This window comes from Nerophis lumbriciformis, linkage group LG21 (genome assembly GCF_033978685.3).
Source record: "Nerophis lumbriciformis linkage group LG21, RoL_Nlum_v2.1, whole genome shotgun sequence".
Taxonomy (NCBI): domain Eukaryota; kingdom Metazoa; phylum Chordata; class Actinopteri; order Syngnathiformes; family Syngnathidae; genus Nerophis; species Nerophis lumbriciformis.
The window spans coordinates 33,580,001-33,598,907 of NC_084568.2; the positions used below are offsets into that span (position 1 = coordinate 33,580,001).

The following is an 18,907-nucleotide window of genomic DNA, read 5'->3' on the forward strand; positions in this document are numbered from 1 at the left end:
CACAGAGAAACACACAAAAATCCACAGTTCACAACTGTGGGAGTGAGAGATTGTTTCATAGAATGAGTTCTTAGTTGTTCTGTGTTTGCCTTTTCACGCTAAAATTTCAACCCTCGGGCTAAAAAGCCTCTGAACCTTCACTCAACGCGTCAAGCTAGCTGCAGTGTACAATGCAGACACTTGGAAAACGCATACCCCCACAGGTCGGGCTTTGAATTCATTTCCAGATAAACCGCTTCCTCTCCCTCGCCACTGACGCCACCTTGTAAAATTGAACGTAACAGCCCTTTCGGCTTGCTTTTATATCCCACTTCTTTGCATAGGAACACGCATTGGGAATGATCTATGCCTGTTATTTAAATTGTTGTAAAAAGAATAAAGGTTTCAGCGTAATGGAGGCATTCCAGAGGCTGATCTTGCTCTCTCACGGGTAGTAAGAGACGGTGCAGAAAGTTTAGCACCATATAAAGTTCAAATTGGCAAACCGAAAGGAGAGCAATCTCGGTCCACCTTCCACCCTGCAGTGTCTCACCATGTGAGTGCACCCCTCACATTCCACAAACCACTTTTATTACAGTCTCTCTGCTCTGGAGACAATTCTTTAGGACTTAAACGCACTTTAGAATAGTCAGTGTACAGCCTGTATAACAATTAGTGCTGTTAAATGATACATTTTTAAAAATCAGATAAACCACACTTTTAAAACGATGATTAGTCGCGTTTAAACAAGCATTGCTTGTAAGAAAGCTGCACTTTTTTGGGGAGTTTTGCCATCATCCACAACCCTTATGTGAGACAAGAACACACATCCTTCCCTTTTCTTTGCATTCTAAAAAGTGAAAAAACTGCAAGTACCAGGCGGCTAACAATGCAGGTGATGGTCAGTCCTCTATCCTGCCTAAAAAAACATCAGAAAACCGCCATTATAGAGCTGTCAAAAATAACGAGTTAATTCATGTGATTAACCACAATAAAATATAACAATAATCACGTATATGTGCAGATGAATCACACAATTTATTTGAGCCTTACCTGCTCCTTTACCTTAAAGGTGGATCCCTGAAAGGCAGCGCAGGTTATTATACGTCAGCCATCAGGTCAACACGATAAGTGAGGGACTCCGACTGGTATGCTCACTGGCTAATTTCACTCAAAAATACACGCAGATGGTACTTTTGACAAAACTGTTAGAAATGACGTGCATTCAAGTGAAATGTTTAAAAAATATAATCTTATTTATACAATAATAATAAACAATAGCATTCTCCTGACAGGACACTGACACGTGTAGTAACAGATGCATATACTGTATGTATGCATGTATAAATTATGTATGTATGTGTGTACATATGTATATATATATACAGTATGTATGTATATATAATGTATATACTGTGTATTAGGGATGTCCCGATCCAGGTTTTTGCACTTCCGATCCGATACCGATATTGTTTTTGCACTTCCGATCCGATACCGATACTGACCGATACCTATACTGACCGATACTGGCCTATCCGAGCATGTATTAAAGTTTAAAGTTATTTAGCCTACTTAGTTGTCAGAATCATGTTGAAAAGGGTTTTAGTACTTGTTATATACCCATATATATGGTTGGGCATTACACCAATAATAATATAAGGACACGGAAACGTCGGTTGCTCTGTAGCTTCACATTTACTATTCTCCAGGTCAACAACAACACTGTATGATACAGGAAGTGACATCAAGAGCAGTAGGCATGACGGTAACTCAGCAGGGACAAAACTAGGACTGTTAATACACAACATCCCTCCCCTTTTACTTTTAAGGTTCCCTTAACAAAAAATAAAATAACAAAATCAAAGCCAACTTCAAAATACACGTTAGTCTCTTTTGTGAAATATAAACTGTTCAACGATAACTTTAAACAAATACAACACTTGCCTGAACTAGAGAATGAGGGTGGACTACCTCAATCCCAAACTGAACCCTGGGGATTATTCTGCCCCAATGACACGGGTCAGCGCCTAGACTACAATGACAGTCTATCTGGGGGTCGTCTTTCTCGTTGAGGGTAAACACGACCTCTAGGCACTTCGGTCACTGTAGATGGTGTGGGTTCTGGTCTGGGTGAAGTGAAACCTGAGGCAGGTACTCGTGCAGGTTCTGGTGTGCTAGGAGCAAATCCAGGTGTACTTCGAACAGCAGCCGTGTCTGGGGTTTGAGGCTGCTCCAGGGAAGGACACAGCTCCGGAACAAAAGATGTCGGCTGGCGTGAGTCATCATGAGACCCAGAAGTGTGCAGCAGTTGGTCGAGGTGCCTTCTCCAGATGCGATGGTCACTGGTTTCTACAGTATATGAGACAGGACCTGTTTTGGAAACAATGGTCGCAGGCACCCACTTTATATCGTTGGTGTAGTTCCTAGCAAGAACCCGGTCTCCTACCATGAAGCTCCGCAATTTTGCATTTGCCCGTCTTTCCACTTGAGCCTTCTGTTGCTGGTGCACAACCTCTCTTGTCTTTTGAGGTTTCAGGAGATCTAGTCGAGTGCGGAGTTGTCTCTTGAACATCGCTGAGGCAGGGGACACCTTAGTGGTAGCATGAGGGGTGTTTCGATATGCCAACAAGAAAGCATTGAGGCGCCTGTTAAGGGTTTGCGTGCTTGGAGAGGACTTGAGAGCTTTCTTCAGAGCCTGTACAAATCTTTCCGCAAGCCCATTTGTAGCCGCATGATAGGGCGCAGACTTGATGTGCTGAATACCATTCTCCTCCATAAATGCCTTAAATTCTTCTGACACCAGTTGTGGACCATTGTCGCTAACCAACTGCTGTGGCAGACCATTACGACTGAAAATGGATCTCAACTCTTCAATGGTTCTCTCTGACGAGGTGCTCTTCATGACAGCGACCTCAGGCCATTTGCTATGAGCATCAATTACAACGAAGAACATGTGGTTCTCCAGTGGTCCAGCAAAATCAACATGGACTCTTTGCCATGGTTCCTCAGGCCAATCCCACGGATGCAAGGGAGCCAGCTGTGGGAGGTTTCTCAGTTTGTGGCAGGCCGAGCATGACTTGGCTTTTTCTTCTATAGCTGCATCCAGGCTTGGCCACCAGAAATAGCTGCGTGCCATTTCTTTCATTCGCACTACACCACAGTGCCCCGAGTGAAGCTCATCAAGCACTTTTGCTCTTAATGGTGGAGGAATAATGACACGATAGCCCCACAATAAGCATCCAGACTGGACTGAAAGCTCATTTCTCCTCATCAGATATGGCTTTAAGCTTTGGGTCATATCTCCTTTTCTGCCGCAAGCAATGATGTCCATAACTTCAGACATGATTGGGTCATTGCGAGTGTGTCTCTTCACATGAGCTGAGGTCACTGGGGTAGCAGCCGCTTCCTTGAAGTAGAATATCTCAGCCTGGTTTGGCTCAATGTGTGTGACAGTGGAAGTCTTGACAGCCCATCAGCATTTCCATGCTGATCTGCCTTCCTATATTTAATGTCGTACTGGTGGGCAGACAGTAAAAGAGCCCATCGTTGCATACGGCTGGCAGCAAGCGATGGAATGCCAGTATGGGAACCAAAAATGGAGGTGAGAGGCCGATGGTCAGTCAGTAGCGTGAATTTTCTGCCATAAAGGTACTGGTGAAATCTTTTCACCCCAAACACTATAGATAGTGCCTCACGCTCAATTTGGGCGTAATTGCTTTCTGCTTTACTCAATGTCCTTGATGCAAAAGCGATGGGCCTTTCATCGCCCGATGGCATTATGTGTGACACTACTGCCCCCACACCATAAGGTGAGGCGTCACATGCCAGCTGAATTGGCAATGTGGGGTCAAAATGAGTGAGTACCTCAGATTGTGACAGCGCTGTCTTCACTTCCTTGAAAGCTGTCTCACATTTATACGTCCACTTCCATTTCTTGGTTTTGTTCAGAAGTTCATGCAGAGGCTTCAATGCATTTGCAAGGTTAGGCACAAACTTTGCATAGTATGTTAGGAGGCCCAGGAATGACCTTAGCTGACTTACATTCTTCGGAGATGGAGCCTCTACAACAGCCTTCACTTTTGATGGTGCCTTGTGGAGTCCTGTGCTGTCGATTACATGCCCCAGGTATTCAACAGAAGGCTGGAAAAACTCACACTTATCCTTCCGAACTCTCAGGCCATATTCCTCCAATCTTTGCAGTGTGATGTCCAGATTCCTCAAGTGTGACTGCTCATCCGGTCCCGTGATGAGCAGATCATCGAGATAGCACTGGACCCCTGGTATCCCACTGAGAATCTGGTCCATGGCTCTTTGGAACAGTGCTGGGGCAGAGATAATTCCAAAAGGGAGCCTGCGGTACTTATACAGGCCCTTGTGTGTCACTATAGTCAACAACTCTTGTGACTCTGAATCCACATGCATTTGTAGATAGGCTTGACATAAATCTATCTTACTAAACTTCTGGCGGCCTAGCAATGCTGGCCGTTTGCCTTGAATGATATACAGTGGAAGAGTCTTTTTCTGTCCGTTGTGTTCCACTGTCACATCCACAACTCCCAGCACTGGGACCGGTTCTCCTGTGTAGGTCCTTAACTTCAGCCGGGTTGGTTGTAGTACAAGGTGCTGCAGTTCTTCACTGTAAACAGCTTCTGATACCATCGATACGCGTGAACCAGTGTCTACTTGCATTCTTATAGGATGGTTCTCCAACAGTGGTGTGACCCAATATCCATCATCACTGTCCCTGACAGATAAAACATGTACTGTGATCTCATCATCAGAGTCACAGTCGCTTGGCTCATCCTGGTCACGTTCCACCATATTCACCTGTTTTCTCTTGTTCCGTTGGAAACCACTTTTCTTGGTCTCAATGTGCTGTTTGCTCGTCTGAGCCTTTTTCGCTTTACAGGCACGTTCGATGTGTCCTTTCTTCCCGCAGTTTCTACAGTCCAAGTCCTTACACCAACACTCTGATGACTGATGTCCCGGCCTCCCACAGCGGTAGCATGGATTGCCAGCTGTCGCCTTGTTTTGTGGCTCCAAAGACAATTTATTAACTTGAACTGAGGCACTTAACTGCTGTGCTTCATGGGCAGCCATCTCCATTGATGTACTTATACGCACAGTCTTTTCCAGGGTTAGATCAGCCTCCGTAAGCAGTCGTTTCTGGATGGCCTCACTGCGTAGACCACACACCAGTCTGTCACGTATGGTGTCATTGAGTGAAAGTCCAAATTCACAATGTTCAGACAACCGTTTCAATACAGCTATGAACTGTGAGACAGATTCACCCTCCTCTTGGTTCCTTTTATGGAATCTGAATCTCTCTGCAATTAGCAGTGGCTTAGGAGAGTAGTGATCCCCCAATATTGTCACTATTTCCCTATAGGATTTGTCTCCTGGCTTGTCAGGCTGGAGTAGACTGCGCAATAGGGTGAATGTTTTACCTCCTACAACACTCAAAAATGTTGGCACCAAAACATCATCTTCAATTTTGTTAGCCAGTACAAAATACTCAAACCTCTCAGTGTATGAACTCCACTGTTCTGTGTCCTCCTCAAAAGGTCCAATATGTCCAATCAGTGCAGCCATGTTCAAAAAAAAAAAATGTCCCCAATATATTCCTCTGCTTCGGAAATTTGATGTATGTCAATGTCTTTTCTTGTCTTCTCTAAGTGTCCTTTACCATGGAAACGTGCCTTTCTCTTGCAATAGAGCTGTGCTCTGTAACATGCTGGTCATCCACTCTCCAGCAAGTAGACAGCACCCCCGCCTGTATCCCGCGGTTGCTCGTTAATGCTCGTCAAAAAAAACCACACGGACGGCCAAGGTAAACAATAAACACACAATGTGAGGACGCACCACCTCGTCGCCAATTGTTATATACCCATATATATGGTTGGGCATTACACCAATAATAATATAAGGACACGGAAACGTCGGTTGCTCTGTAGCTTCACATTTACTATTCTCCAGGTCAACAACAACACTGTATGATACAGGAAGTGACATCAAGAGCAGTAGGCATGACGGTAACTCAGCAGGGACAAAACTAGGACTGTTAATACACAACAGTACTCTTGATAACAACTAGCCAGCTGAATTGGGGGAGTTTGAATAATACACAATGGTTGGTAACAAGAAACTGACCTGTTTATTCAAGGATAAACACAAAATAGACAAAATTATACATGACGAACAGAAATGGCATCATTGAACTAGGGCTGGGTGATATGACCTTTTTTTAATATTGCGATATTTTAAAGCCATATTGCGATACACAATATATATCTCGATATTTTGCCTTAGCCTTGAATGAACATTTGATGCATATAATCACAGCAGTATGATGATTCTATGTGTCTACATTAAAACATTCTTCTTCATACTGCATTAATATATGCTACTTTTAAACTTTCATGCAGAGAGGGAAATCACAACTAAAAAAAATCACTATTTTTTTCATACAGTGTTGATGTGGAAATGTTTGCCTTGGCATTTTGATGGTGTGGGCTTGTGGCAGCGAACGGAGATAAGCGTCTCGACAGACGTTACAATATTTGAACAATGATGACGAAAACTGTTTTCTCTGTCGTGTCCATGTGTCGAAAATTGTTATGCGCTTATTTTTTTTATTTGATTTTGTGCGTGGCATAGATTTGCAGTGCGCAGAGGACGCTTGAGCAGGCGCGCACCTTAGCGGCTGCGCTAACGTTAGCCATTCTGCTACCTCTCTGCTCGGGGAGGACGTATACGTATGTGATGTATGACGTGACAGTATGTGACGTGTGTAAGAAGGTGCGCTCGCTGTCTGTAAGACAGGAAAGAGTGAGAAGAGCCTGTCGTGTAATGCCAGCAGCTAAAAGCAACTGCGTGAGAATCCACAGACCTTTGGATGTGTTGAAGGTGTGCTGGAAAATGCGGAACGGAAATTAGGGAGCAGCAGAAAAGTGGAATGTAATATTTAAATCGGTGCGTTGAAAAACACGGACCGGAGTTTTTTTTAAACTGGATCTGGATCGGCATTTTCCCATGCCTTGCCGATACGCATTTTTTTGCAAATATCGGCGGCCGATCTGATCCAAATATCGGATCGGGACATCCCTACTGTGTATGCATATATGTGTATATTCATATATATATATGTATATATGTATGTATGTGTGTATATATAATGTATATATGTGTATATATTTACACTGCTTTTCGTCAAAACATTTCAAGTCTTTTCTCATACCAATCACACACACGTCTGGTTGACGGCTTCACAATAATAGCGCTACACTTCACATCCAGTCGAACCAACAAAACAACGAAAAATCGTCTTACAATAACATCATGCTATTCTTTTATTCTGTGATATTTCTTCCTAAATAAAGGTTTTTTGGCAGATTTGAAAATTAGGTGTATTGTAATGGCAGTGATGATACATCAAGGAGGAAGATTGTCCTTGAACAAGCTCATCTTCTTCTTCGCTACCACTGAGACTAGGTTTAATTCTGCAGGCATGCCTGCCACTGCCCTCTGCAGCCCACACCAAGTGAATACAGTTCATTACACAATATTACCATTTGCTATGGTATATTATTTTATAACCTGTTCTTATTGATAGTCAGCAATTACAGAATGTTTAACATGCTGAATATTATATTTATTAAAAAGTAGGTAGAAGAGGTTAAACATTGTCATGCAGGGATATGAATGCCATTAGCTTGTACAACATGTAATATATCAGAATATCAGAAACATTGATTCAGGTGGAAAATATATCACCTAACATCTTTGACAATCAAAGCATGATCGTAACAATCCACATTTTGTGTTATTAATGCAAGAAACCGCTATCTAAACATGGAAGTATAGCTCCCCTCCTCTAAATGCAAGTGCTCCTAAAGCAGGAATACACATTCTGTATTCCCACAAAATACAAACTCTGGCAAGACACCAACGCACTGCAGGTATTTTTTAATTATCTTTATATCCTTTTTGTGTTGAGCTGTTTCAAAAAGCAATATATATATATATATATATACCGTCGCGATCAAAAGTTTATATGCACCTGTAAAGAACATAATGTCATGGCTGTCTTGAGTTTCCAATAATTTCTACAACTCTTATTTTTTTGTGATAGAGTGATTATATATACTTGTTGGTCACAAAAAACATTCATGAAGTTTGCTTCTTTTATGAATTTATTATGGGTCTACTGAAAATGTGACCAAAAGTATACATACAGCAATGTTAATATTTGCTTACATGTCCCTTGGCAAGTTTCACTGCAATAAGGCGCTTCTGACCACAGAACTTTCCTCCAGAAGGTCTTATCTTGTCCATGTGATGTCAGATGAAACAAAAATTGAGCTGTTTGGCCACAATACCCAGCAATATGTTTGGAGGAGAAAAGGTGAGGCCTTTAATCCCAGGAACACCATGCCTACCGTCAAGCATGGTGGTGGTAGTATTATGCTCTGGGCCTGTTTTGCTGCCAATGGAACTGGTGCTTTACAGAGAGTAAATGGGACAATGAAAAAGGAGGATTACCTCCAAATTCTTCAGGACAAGCTAAAATCATCAGCCCGGAGGTTGGTTCTTGGGCACAGTTGGGTGTTCCAACAGGACAATGACCCCAAACACACGTCAAAAGTGGTAAAGGAATCGCTAAATCAGGCTAGAATGAAGGTTTTAAAATGGCCTTCTCAAAGTCCTGACTTAAACGTGTGGACAATGCTGAAGAAACAAGTCCATGTCAGAAAACCAACACATTTAGCTGAACTGCACCAATTTTGTCAAGAGGAGTGGTCAAAAATTCAAGCAGAAGCTTGTGGATGGCTACCAAAAGCGCCTTGTTGCAGTGAAACTTGCCAAGGGACATGTAAGCAAATATTAACATTGCTGTATGTATAATTTTGGTCACATTTTCAGTAGACCCATAATAAATTCATAAAAGAAGCAAACTTCATGAATGTTTTTTGTGACCAACAAGTATGTGCTCCAATCACTCTATCACAAAAAAATAAGAGTTGTAGAAATGATTGGAAACTCAAGACAGCCATGACATTATGTTCTTTACAGGTGCATATAAACTTTTGATCGCGATTGTATATCAAATAAATATATATGTATGAATCTTGCTGATATCATATCGGATTAAAATCGGTATCGGCCAAATGCTCCAATGTCCAAATAAAAAAGTTGCATTGGGACACCCCTAAAACTTATTTAATGATTATCCTGTGCATATACATGATTATTTCGATATTTTTTTGTGACTAGGCACAGGTGTTACTTTTGACAGCCCTACGTACAAAATAGATTTAGTATCTACTGAAAATGATTCCACACGCAGCGATTATTGTTTAAATAGCTGGCAACACAAATTAATACCAGGATAATTGTCTTGCCTGCAGTCAAGCATAGTGGTGGTAGTGTCATGGCCTGGGCCTGCATGAGTGCTGCTGGCTCCCTGTAGTACATAGTGGTGGTAGTGTCATGGCCTGGGCCTGCATGAGTGCTGCTGGCTCCCTGTAGTACATAGTGGTGGTAGTGTCATGGCCTGGGCCTGCATGAGTGCTGCTGGCTCCCTGTAGTACATAGTGGTGGTAGTGTCATTGCCTGGGCCTGCATGAGTGCTGCCGGCTCCCTGTAGCTGCGGTTCATTGGTGGGAAAAGAAGAATCCCAACATTACAAAGCAGAGCATGATCCTCTTCCATCGGAAAGGCATGGCAGTTTTCCAACATGATAATGAGCCCCAACACACCTCCCAGATGACAAGAGCCCTGCCGGGGAAGCTGAAGGTGATGGATGGAGCAAGCATATCTGAGCCCCTGACGAGCATTCTCATGCGGAAGGTGGCGGAGATCAAGGTGTCTAACATCCACCAGTGCCATCAGTGATCTCATCATGGAGGAGGGGAAGGGAAGAGGATTCCAGGAATGACTTGTGCAACTCTGGTGACTCCTAAGGCGGGTGCTAGATAACAATAGTGCTCATATTAAATATTGACACACCTGACACAATGTGGACATGTTTACTGTGAGGGGTACTCACTTGTGTTGCCAGATATTGACACGATATTGGCTTATGTCGACTTATTTTCAGTTAGTCTGTATTGCTTCTTATTTTGGACACAGACTACTCTTGGTGATGTTTTAGTTTTTATAGGCTGAGCAGAGGTCTTCAACATTGGATCCATGACCCCCAGGGGGTCCGCAGAGGTTCTGCAGGGAGGTCATTCAATTTTTGGCATCCATCAATCTATTTTTTTTACTGCTTGTCCCTCTCGGGGTGGCGGGGAGCCTATCCCAGCTGCACTCGGGCGCAAGGTCGAGCAGACCATGGACGAGTGGCCAACACAGAACTATTCACACTCACATTCACACACTGGGGCAATCTATTGTTATTGTTGTGTTTTTAAAAAATATATATTTTCTTTCTATTTCCCTCCACAATTTTCCCACAAATATAAATGTCTTTAAATGCAAATGAACATTGAACCAACACACTGTCACATAGCTGATGTGAATAAAATGAAAATATAACTATACAGTGAGGGTTGGACTCCGCCAAAGATGCCCTTTGTCACCCATTCTGTTCATAACTTTTATGGACAGAATTTCTAGGCACAGTCAGGGCGTTGAGGGGATCTGGTTTGATGTCTGCAGGATTAGGTCTCTGCTTTTTGCAGATGACGTGGTCCTGATGGCTTCATCTGGCCAAGATTTTCAGCTCTCACTGGCTCAGTTCGCAGCCGAGTGTTAAGCGACTAGGATGAGAAGCAGCACCTCCAAGTCCGAGTCCATGGTTCTCGCCCGGAAAAGGGTGGAGTGCCATCTCCAGGTTGGGGAGGAGACCCTGCTCCAAGTGGAGGAGTTCAAGTACCTCGGAGTCTTGTTCACGAGTGAGGGAAGAGTGGATGGTGAGATCGACAGGCGGATCGGTGCGGCGTCTTCAGTAATGCGGACGCTGTATCGATCCGTTGTGGTGAAGAAGGAGCTGAGCCAGAAGGCAAAGCTCTCAATTTACCGGTCGATCTACGTTCCCATCCTCACCTATGGTCATGAGCTTTGGGTTATGACCGAAAGGACAAGATCACGGGTACAAGCGGCCCAAATGAGTTTCCTCCGCCGGGTGGCGGGGCTCTCCCTTAGAGATAGGGTGAGAAGCTCTGCCATCCGGGAGGAGCTCAAAGTAAAGCCGCTGCTCCTCCACATGGAGAGGAGCCAGATCAGGTGGATTGGGCATCTGGTCAGGATGCCACCCAAACCTAGGGAGGTGTTTAGAGCACGTCCGACCAGTAGGAGGCCACGGGGAAGACCCAGGACACGTTGGGAAGACTATGTCTCCCGCCTGGCCTGGGAACACCTCGGGATCCCCCGGGAGGAGCTGGACCAAGTGGCTGGGGAGAGGGAAGTCTGGGCTTCTCTGCTTAGGCTGCTGCCCCCGACCCGACCTCGGATAAGTAGAAGAAGATGGATGGATGGATATAACTATATTTTATTTATGTTAGTATTTAAGATAGCTAGCAATTAGCGCCTTAGTTAGTTGTCAGCTAGCAATTAATTGGCCCACTAGTTGTCAGCTAGCGAGCAACGCGCTAGTTGAGATAAGCGATTAATGCCTTAATTGTCAACTTGCGTTTGCCGTGTTAGTTGCCATCTAACAAATAGTGCACTTGTTGCCAGCTCGCGGTTGACACGCTAGTTAGCAGCATTTTTCGGAGTATAAGTCGCACCGGAGTATAAGTTGCACCTGCCGAGAATGCATAATAAAGAAGGAAAAAAACATATATAAGTTGCACTGGAGCAACTATCAAACTATGAAAAAAAACTGTGATTTACAGTCCGAAAAATACGGTAGTTACAGGATCATACATTGGTCATATTCAAAGTGTCATGATTCGTGGTCCGGATCATGTTTTGTTATGTTCTGTTAGTTTTGGACTCCGTAGTTCCTGTTTTTGTGCACCCTTGTTTGTTTTAGTTACCGTGGTTACTTATTATTTCCACCTGTCTCTGATTAGTGTTTGCCCGCTCACCTGCTTCCCGAGCACTAATCAGAGGCATTATTTAAGCCTGCGTCATTGTTTGCTTCATGCATTCTGCTACGTAAAATGTTTGTTTCATGCCAAAGTTACGTGATTATTTCTTGTCCATAGTCCATGCCAAATAGTAGCATTAGATTCGAGTGCGACTTGTTTTCCGTTTTAGGAATAAATCATGTTCTAACCTGCACGCCATGTCCGGAGTGGTCCGTCTGCATTTCGGGAGAACGAACCCCGTAGTAAACTGCGAAAACCCCACCAAGACACAAAGTCCTCATGTGTCCAAGGACGTATTTCTTGAGTTTATAAACATTATATTCATTTTAAAGAAAGGAAAAAAGATTTTGCGACGATAAAAAAATATCGATGTAATCACAGTAGTATCGACTATATACGCTATTGTAGTTGGTATCATTACAGTGGATGTTAGGTGTAGATCCACCCATGGAATTTGTTTACATTCAGGCGCACTATCTTTTGTTAGCGGTGACGCCGATGAGCTATTGTATCCTCCTCGTGAAGCATGTTTAGCTATTCCTCGTCCTGCAGGGATGATACTTGTAAGAAACTTACTTTATTTGTCACCATGAAGACGAAAATTTGTGATTTAGAAGTAGCTAAAACACTGCCGACTGCGGATGGATGTTAGCTGCTAGCTAGCTAGCCATGTTTTAAAACACCTCTTCCTGAGGGTGTTTCAGTGTTATAACTTCATTTTTATCTTTACTTTTTAAGCCAAAATGCATCCATTCTCCCTTTTCTGTCTACACTCTGCGTCTGCTTGTAAGTACTCTGTGATCCTGCGCTGCCGAACATGCTCCTCTGCTCGTAAAACCAGCAATGTCATGAGGTCGTCATGCTCGTTAAAAAAAAATACAAAATTTAAATGGGGAACCAGGAACTTTTCAAATTGAGTATAGTGCCGTTTTTTATTCATTAGTACCGCGATACTATATTAGTACCGGTATACCGTACAACCCTAGTATAGATGCACACCCATAATATATATGTATATATATTTAATCAATTATTTAAAACAATAATTCGATTTAAATAGGAATCACAATTCTGATGTGAATTGTTTTTTATGCACTTTTAATCGCTGGTATTGCACAATAAATTACCTTCAGGACCAGTATAATGTAAAATACAATCATAATTTCGGACAACACAGTTACGTAATTTGTGGGTCCTTGTCCTGGAAAACAATGAAGACCCCTGTTCCTGAGAAATGTGAGGGGTGTACTCACCTCTTTGGGATGTTGTATGCCCACTGAGATAGACTCCACTCCCTACACCCCTATAGTACGAGCGGTCGCAGTGAACGGTTTAATGGATGAACATTTGCACAACATTATTTTCACTGCCCGGGGTGTTTACATTGTTAAAACACGAGATGTGTTTGAAATGTCAATAGTAGCAGTTATGCACTGCCTTGACAGCTGAGTTATAACTGCTTCTCAGACAGCTCTGCCTCTTTCTAGTCAGCGATAAAGCACTTTTCACAACATGACAATTGGGTCAGCACTGAGTAGTTTATCAGTCTGTCCACTGCTGCTAGCGCTGCTCACTCTACGGCCTAATAAATCTGTCTACAAAACAGTCTTTCGGTCCAATGAGGCACTTTTTTCAAGTGTCTCACATTTTGTTTGTCATGGGCACATAGAGTAGTTTATAGTATAACAAGGAAAACCTTTTTTTTCCCTAAGTTTTGCCCTTAGAAAATGCCACCCAGGTGACGGTGTGGCCAGTTCTGTTTTTAGTGCCCGTCTTTGTTACCTTCAACTCATATAGATGTTAAAGCCTTAGCTTGTCCCTCATTGGTTTGGTCATAAATATAATTTTATTAACGCTAAATTGGATTTTTAAAATAGGTCTGATTCAAATCTGACAGTACTTTATCGAAATATATACGTGTTGTTTGTCTTAATGCTATGTTCAGATTGGGCTTCATAAAATGCAGTTGTGAGCATGACAGATACTTTTCTGGTGAATTTTCCCATCTTCTCTTTCTAGACTGTAATTGGCCTGGCCTTCAAACACAATAGTTTAGTTACTTTAGGGAGCAGATGATGTTCATAGTACTAAGAATTTACAGAATTTAGACATTATCTGTTCAAGCTGCACAAGTTTACATGCATGCAATGATTTGATGCCATATGTCTTATTGTGCCATGGTCTGGGGACAGGCCACGTAATGTGTAGTGAAGCCTCTGTTGTCATTATATAAACAAACACTAATGATATTTGACAAAAAAAACAATGAAGCATCATCACTGCCATATTACCCAAAAATATAACATGATGAGTTTTGATCATTTTATAAATGTCTTCGCTATTTTTAAGTGTCTTAATGGATTAGCCCCTGATGTGATGTGTCAAGGAATACAAAGATAGAGTAGTGAAGGTGTGCAGACGCGGACGACTCTGGGTCAGTCTGAGTTCTCAGTGAAGGCTTCACATCTGTGGAACTCTTTGCCACCGGACTTAAAGTCACAGTCGAACATTAAACTTTTCTCCACAAAACTGAAAAAGTTGCTTAAAGGGGAACATTATCACAATTTCAGAATTGTTAAAACCATTAAAAATCTGTTCCCAGTGGCTTATTATATTTTTCGAAGTTTTTTTCAAAATTTTACCCATCACGCAATATCCCTAAAAAAAAAGCTTCAAAGTGCCTGATTTTAACCACCTGTCCATTTTCCTGTGACGTCACATAGTGAAGCCAACACAAACAAACATGGCGGAAAGAACTACAAGCTATAGCGACATTAGCTCGGATTCAGACTCGGATTTCAGCGGTTTAAGCGATTCAACAGATTACGCATGTATTGAAACGGATGGTTGTCGTGTGGAGGCAGGTAGCGAAAACGAAATTGAAGAAGAAACTGAAGCTATTGAGCCATATCGGTTTGAACCGTATGCAAGCGAAACCGACGAAAACGACACGACAGCCAGCGACACGGGAGAAAGCGAGGACAATTTCGGCGATCGCCTTCTAACCAACGATTGGTATGTGTTTGTTTGGCATTAAAGGAAACTAACAACTATGAACTAGGTTTACAGCATATGAAATACATTTGGCAACAACATGCACTTTGAGAGTGCAGACAGCCCAATTTTCATCAATTAATATATTCTGTAAACATACCCTCATCCGCGCTCTTTTCCTGAAAGCTGATCTGTCCAGTTTTGGAGTTGATGTCAGCAGGCCAGGGAAGCTAGGGTCGATAGCTTGCTCGTCTGCGGGAAGAAACTGCCGCCATTGCTTGCCGTGCTAGCGAGGTCCTTTGTCCCTGAATTGCTCACACACTCCGGCAGATTCAATGGGGGTCTGGCGGCAGATTTCTTTGACTTTATCGTTGGAAATGCATCTGCTTTGAGTGTCGCAGGATATCCACACATTCTTGCCATCTCTGTCGTAGCATAGCTTTCGTCGGTAAAGTGTGCGGAACAAACGTCCAATTTCTTGCCACTTTCGCATCTTTGGGCCACTGGTGCAACTTGAATCCGTCCCTGTTCGTGTTGTTACACCCTCCGACAACACACCGACGAGGCATGATGTCTCCAAGGTACGGAAAACAGTCGAAAAAACGGAAAATAACAGAGCTGATTTGACTCGGTGTTTGAGAAAATGGCGGATTGCTTCCTGATGTGACGTCACGTTGTGACGTCATCGCTCCGAGAGCGAATATTAGAAAGGCGTTTAATTCGCCAAAATTCACCCATTTAGAGTTCGGAAATCGGTTAAAAAAATATATGGTCTTTTTTCTGCAACATCAAGGTATATATTGACGCTTACATAGGTCTGGTGATAATATTCCACTTTAAGGAAAATCAGAAGTGTTAGCACTAGAACTGGGTGTAGTATGGACAAATTATTTTCAATGTGTTTTTATTTTTGTACTTGTCTTAATCCTTTTGTATGTGTTTTACCCTTTTCTCAACTTTTCTTTAAAAGCCAAATGAGCCTGTGGCTAGAAGTTTTATGCACTTTGACATCGGTTACCCATGGGTAGCAATGTTTCATTGTACTGTCCCTGTCAAATAAATACATAAATAAATAAGTAAATTGTATAGTGAGGAACGATAAATACATGCATTGGGGGTGTTCTGATCCAGGTTTTATGCTGCCAGTTCCAATAGCGATCATCCGTGACTAAGATCGGCAGATACCAATCACATGTGTTCACTGTACGTTTTTAAATGTATTTCTGGTGAGTGCAGTGACAATATTAAGACCATATTTGAACTGCGGTGTTACCTCAACTTACGAGTATTTTAAGACAAGCGCTTTCTCGGCTTTTTGTTACGCCTTTGAGTTGCATGCATACTTTCGAGTTACGAGCATCATCGCCACTGATTGAAGTAGTGATTGTCCACAGCCCTCAGCCAGAGATCGACATAATCCTGCCCTCCAACCATCAGATCTGAGAACCCGAGTGCGGAGGAGAGCGCAGAGATAAAAACCTGACTAAACGTGTAGCCAACCTGGCAAGAAATACAAAGTAAGGACAAAAAACCAGCGTTTAAGGTCCCCCTCCTCGGACAAATTTTTACACGGGTAAGTGCGGCGTGTATTTCTTGAATCTCCGGCACTTAGCTTTGTATGGACTCATTGATCGTTTACAAATTGAGTTCGGAGAGGAAGTGACGCCAGAAAGACCCCGCCCACACAGGAAGTGACGCCAGAAAGAATGCGCCACAGCCAGCTTCATAATAAAGCCATACTTGCCAACCTTGAGACCTCCAATTTCGGGATGTGGGGGGCGGGGAGGGGGCGTGGTTGTGGGAAGGGCGTGGTTGGGGCATGGTTAAGAGGGGAGGAGTATATTTACAGCTAGGATTCACCAAGTCAAGTATTTCATATATATATATATATATATATAAAACTAAAAGAAATACTTAAATTTCAGTGTTCATTTATTTACACATATACACACACATAACACTCATCTACTCATTGTTGAGTTAAGGGTTGAATTGTCCATCCTTGTTCTATTTGTCACTATTTTTCTAACCATGCTGAACGCCCTCTCTGATGATGCATTGCTGTGTGGCACGCAAAAAGTGCTTTCATCAAATGCACTAGATGGCAGTATTGTCCTGTTTAAGAGTGTCACAACATTGCTGTTTACGGCAGACGAACTGCTTTACAGTAGACAAAAACGTGACTGCTGTTGTTGTGTGTTGTTACTGCGCTGGGAGGACGTTAATGAAACTGCCTAACAATAAACCCACATAAGAAACCAAGAACTCGCCCTCGATCATTCTACAGTTATAACGTCAGTGGGCAGGTACGCTGTTTATATTGTGTGCCTGAATTTCGGGAGATTTTCGGGAGAAAATTTGTCCCGGGAGGTTTTCGGGAGAGACGCTGAATTTCGGGAGTCTCCCGGAAAATCCGGGAGGGTTGGCAAGTATGATAAAACGGTTTCGTAGCTCGGAGATAACCACTGGAAAGATGGAGGCGAGTCATCCAGACCTGTCCGTGTTTCTCTTTCTTCTACATGTATAGACGCTTGTGGAAATCACACATGAATACCTTAAGAGAAAGCGATTGCAGCTATTTGGGATACAACACTTCTCAGAAGGCAAGAGAACTTTCCAATGTCCGGCCGGATCAGCTGTGATGCTACTTAGCGAAAAACTTTGTCCATTTGTCGAAGGAGAGACAACGAGAATGCGAGCTCCCGTGGATGTGATAAAAAAGATAACGTGTGCTTTGTAATACCTGGCCGTCGAGGAAAGCGGCGAATGCTTTTGGATTGGCAAAGCAGACTGTATCAGTTATTGTCCGCCATGTATGTCGCGGACTCAACGTCTAGGTCCAGAGTCTATAAAGTCACCAGAAAGGAATGGACAATGAAGGTGAAGGCAAAAGAGTGAGGAGTGTCCTGACCAGATATCTAGATCCCTAGATTGATTAATGTTAAATGATCTTTAGCACATTGTTTACATGTCTAATAATGATTTGGTTAATTTATGATGGCTCAGGTGTGATTCACTACAATAGGGCCCCGCAGCACACTGGATTCCAGTTAATTGAAATACCACAACACTGGATATTGTTCAGATAAGTTACATTTAAGAATCTGCACACAAAGCAACACTGGAGGTGACTATGACGTGTGCATTTTCCACGCATTCTATTAGGTCGTGTTGCGCCGGCGGACGCAGGGGCCGAGGGTCTTAAACGGTGGCATTGTGTGTGGACACGGATAAGGTGAGGTGGGATTTACCCTAGATAACCTTATCCGGCTTAGTGTAAAAGTGTTTCTTTCCCTCGATAGGTTTGTGTTTGCGTGTTGAATCTGTATCTGTGTGCAGAAATCAAATACAGTCCCTCTAGCAGCTTTTTAATTCCTAAGCATGTGAGGGCTGAAATGCGCGTACATTTATCGGAGACTAATGGTTTGCTTTGTATCGGAGGATAATCCACTCACACAGGAATGAGTGACAGTCACACGAAGACACTTGTTTCCCGGGCCGTCTCTGTGAAATGGGCAGCGCTCAGCAAAACAAGATTTAATTGCTTGAGGCCAGTTTCTTTTATGTAGCTCTAGTGCGTCTAGAGGGGGGGGAAGCAATTCTGTGATATTATGGCTTGCGGTCCAGATAGCAATCAAAGAATTTCAAATGTATTAGCGCTGTGATATACAATTCAGCACAGAGAAAAAGCCTCGAGGCCTAACATCCTCTGGGATCTAAGGCAAGATCAACTGCCTTGCATGACGATTGTGTTTGTTTATTCATTGAACATGTTTTATGAGGCTGATTGCAATATTAATGGTTGCTAGGAATTAATGTCAGAGGCATTTTGAAACACAGAACTATACGGTCTGTGAGTATAAATAAGCAATGTGTGGGTGTGGATGAGTGGAAAA

General features: G+C 42.8%; 1 protein-coding gene across 3 annotated transcripts in view; it reads left to right on the top strand.

The window, feature by feature from the left end:
• Positions 1-18,907, top strand: part of col16a1 (collagen, type XVI, alpha 1) — a 375,244-nt gene that overhangs the window by 173,361 nt on the left and 182,976 nt on the right. The gene's annotated exons all lie outside the window — the stretch shown is intronic.